This window comes from Gossypium hirsutum, chromosome D06, assembly GCF_007990345.1.
Source record: "Gossypium hirsutum isolate 1008001.06 chromosome D06, Gossypium_hirsutum_v2.1, whole genome shotgun sequence".
Lineage (NCBI taxonomy): Eukaryota > Viridiplantae > Streptophyta > Magnoliopsida > Malvales > Malvaceae > Gossypium > Gossypium hirsutum.
In genome coordinates, this window is record NC_053442.1 from 21,403,671 (window position 1) to 21,407,710 (window position 4,040).

Genomic DNA, 4,040 nt, shown 5'->3' on the forward strand with positions numbered 1-4,040 from the left:
ATTCTTATGTTTTTGGTTGAATATAATGATGTTGTAATAGCATAAGGAAAAAAGTTAAAATGACTAAAATACCCTTAGCAGAATTTTTTTTAAGTTGATGATTATTGTTATTGTTATTAAATTTTAATAAGATTATTAATATAAATAATAAATAATTTAATCATATTTTAACATAATTATTATTAAATATAATTTAATAAAAATATATAATTTAATAAAATTCTTAATATTAAATTACTAAAATCATAATATATAATACTATAAAATATAATTTAACATAATTATTATTAAATATAATTTAATAAAAAAATATAATTTAATAAAATTCCTAATATTAAAAATCCTTATATGAATTTACTAAAATCATAATATATAATACTATAAAATATAATTTAACATAATTATTATTAAATATAATTTAATAAAATTCTTAATATTAAATATTCTGATATAAATTTACTAAAATCATAATATATAATGCTATAAAATATAATTTAACATAATTATTATTAAATATAATTTAATAAAAATATATAATTTAATGAAATTCTTAATATTAAATATTCTTATATGAATTTACTAAAATCATAATATATAATGCTATAAAAATATTGTATAATCTACTTTATTATTTTTAAATTGCAATACATATCTGAATTAGTTTCATTTTCTATTTAGGGGCTTTCAAAGTACTTTTACCGGCTGATTGAGGTTCAACCATTTTTAAATCTTCAAAACATCCCCTCCAAATACAAATTCATGACTCCAAGTGGAACAACAACATATATAAAGAGATAATAGGAGGCAATTATTTGAATTGCAATAAAAAGCAAAGCTTGTGATCCTGACACTGAAATGTAATATAAATCCAACCTATCTCGTGAATTTTGATCATATCATAAGCAATTTCTAGCTCCATTACTGAATACATAAATGGTTGCATCAAATATTAATACTCCAAACAAGGAAATAGAAGTTTTTGATTTAAACCCCTCAATTTTTTTTGAACACAATCAAATTGTCATGGAAAATAGAGAAGGGGCAACCGATTCAATAGTACAAATTGTTCAGTTAATAAAGAACATATAACAACTAGAAATCGAGAAAGGATCCAATCAGATAGACCTGCAAAGCATTACTGGAGATTGCCAAAATTTTACTTCTTTGATTACATCTAAGTAGCTTTTTGCTTCGGGGCCTTCCTCCTTAGTTGCCTCTTTGGCATCGAGTTCTTCATCCCCACAAAGAAAATTAATGCACCACATTGCGCAACACATTGCAATTGATTAAAAGAGAAAGATCAATGAAGTTCAGACATTGCAATCCCTAGGAACAACACAATAGGTATGTATGCATTTCTAAATACCTGCAAGAAATCACCAAGCAGAACAGAGTATTGGGGTTCATTGGGACGATAGCAAAACAATAGCAAAACAATTGCAACAATTTCCAGTTTCATCTTCTATTCACCAACAACAAGAAGCTAATATCTGATTCAGTACCAAACGAACCAACGAAAACCCCATTAACCAATAGATATAAACACACAAAAATCCAGAATTTGGTACACCCAATAAGTGAAATTCCAAGAACAATCAATCAATACTGGTAAAAGATATGAAAAAGGCAAAACCTTTTTCATAAGCCAAGTTTGCATATCACAGAGAGAGGGAGGATTAATTCTTCATAAGCCAAGTTTGCAAATAAATGATTAAAGCTTTGAACTACTCATGCTTTATCAATACATTTAAGAAGGCATACCTCAGGGGCCTTATAGCCAAGAGTACCGGTTTCACCTGTCATGTCTCGTGGATTCTGAGCTTCAATATTAGTTCTACAAATAGTCAATATTATAAGAGAGCTGACTAAGACAATTTCCCCATATCCTCCTATAGAAACCCAAAAGCATAACTCCTTACTACACCAATCATCGAGGTAACACTAGTCATGTCCTCTACTATATTGTTTTTAAGTTCAGCAAAGGCTAAAAGCCCAGTGAGTGAGAAACTATCAGCTCCTATAAAGTCAGTATTCTAAACCAAACCGTGTTAGTATTACTAATCATGAACAGCAAACAGAACTCCACTAAAGATATAAACAGCTAAATTAAATGAAACAATATTTATATATAACCATCTTTATTTCGATTGGCAGTTTAGCACACAGATATCTTATATACCGGAACCGGCTAGCACTCTACACAAAGGATAGAGATGGTCAGACCAAATAGGGACCCTCTATCACCATGCCTTAGGCCTATTCCACACCTTCTGTTTAGAATCCACTCTTGGTGACCAACTTACAAATTCAGCACGGCCTGGCATCAGTGTTCTCTGCCTCGACTGGTGTAGCCAATGACTTTGGTCCCCAGAATACGGTGGCTGCCTACATAAACAAAAATCATGGTTCAAATAAATCAATGCTATCAATAAAAACTCAGCAGTCTTAGTATATTTGTTACAATTTCATTGAAATGAACCGAACTTTTAACATGATTTCACACAGCAAAGACATTAACAACACAGAAAATGGAATCATTTTCTTCCAACAGATATATAGATCATAAACATGAAATTTTGAAGGGAGTCATGTTTAACTTACATATAACCTTCCTTATCTTTGATGTGATAAGAGAACAGATAGCTGAGCAAGATGCCAACACCACAATTGCCAACTGAGTATCAACAATGCTCTTGAAAGAGTAGGAGGAAACACAGGAAAAATGAAACATAGGATATTAATACAGTATAAACGTCCATAACACTTCAATCTCAAATAAACTAATTTATCTCTATATAAGAGACATTGCTAAACCATCGGTAGTAGAAGTGTACCTGGAAAATGAAGAGAATTAAAATGATACGCATGGCCCATTTTACAAAGAAATCTGATCTTTTTTTTATCAGCCAAGGGGTTAACAAGGAAATCAAACAAGAAAATCAAACATGCAATACAAGCAATAAAATCAAAGCCCAATGGAAATCATAAGAAAAGAATCAATATCGCAGATTTGAGCAAAAAGAAATGAACGAGAAGAAGAAGAAGCAAACAAAAATTGATTTTAACAAACGAAAGAGAACCGGTGGCAAGGAAACCAACAAAAAATGATTTTAACAAATGAATCACAGATAAAAAAAAAAAAGCAGAAATCGATGGAAGGGAAAGGGAAATTACCTCTAGAAGGGAAACGTGGGAGAATCGGTGGACGTGACTTTGCTGGCAGCTTCAGTTAATGTTGGGAGGGAGAGGGTGGAGGTCGATTTCGGGTAGGGAGGGAAGGTAAAATAGAGACTGTTTTGGGAAGACGTCCGTAATAGGCTAATCGTCGTTTTGAGAAGGGAATACAAAAGCATAGATTTTGGGGAATAGATCGGTAATGTAATACGCCCGTAATAGGCATTACAGCGAACCAAACACGGGATTAGGTGGGGCACACGGAATAGATGGGTAACCGCATACCCATTACAGCGAACCAAACACATTGTTAGAATTCCTGTTAAGGTTTGCGCTAAAATTGAGAAGTCTGCCCAAGGTTTTATTTGGGGAAAATCCGCAACTAGTCATAAGCCAACCTTAGTAAAGTGGATTGATTGTTGTCAACCCCTCTCCAATGGGGAACTAGGTCTCTAACGTCTCAAGGAACAAAATGAGGCCTTTTTGTTTAAATTGGGCTACCATTTTCTTACTAATAAGAATACTTTGAGTCAGAGTCCTTCGAGCGAAATATAAGATTACGGAAGATTTCCCAACGGATATTTCAAGAGGTTGGTGTTCATTTGTTTGGAGATCTCTAGCTAAGGTTTGGCCACTTGTTCATCAAAGCCTTTCTTGCTCAGTGAGTGATGGAAGTCTAGTCAAACTCTAGACAGATTCTTGGATTACAGAGTTTGGTCCATTAATTAATTTTTGTATTAACACTGAGCAAATTGATGATTCTATTACTCTCAGGGAGTTGACGACTGCTAACAGTAATTGGAATTGGAACTATCTATGTCATAATTTGAATAATGATATCATTTCTTATATTACAGGCATTTCGA

At 32.2% G+C, this 4,040-nt stretch overlaps 1 long non-coding RNA gene across 5 annotated transcripts; it reads right to left on the reverse strand.

Moving 5' to 3' along the window:
- Positions 1-858: 858 nt before the first annotated feature.
- LOC107901556 (uncharacterized) lies at positions 859-3,687 on the reverse strand. Of its 5 annotated transcripts, none has more exons than XR_005914752.1 (3): positions 3,175-3,620; positions 2,602-2,887; positions 859-2,385 (listed from the first exon to the last, which is right to left on the reverse strand). It is a non-coding gene; the product is annotated as an uncharacterized lncRNA (long non-coding RNA). The 5 variants fall into 5 exon arrangements; XR_005914753.1 differs by having other exon boundaries at positions 2,602-2,834; positions 3,175-3,617; XR_005914751.1 differs by having other exon boundaries at positions 2,602-2,692; positions 2,835-3,608.
- Between the last annotated feature and the right edge of the window lie 353 nt (positions 3,688-4,040).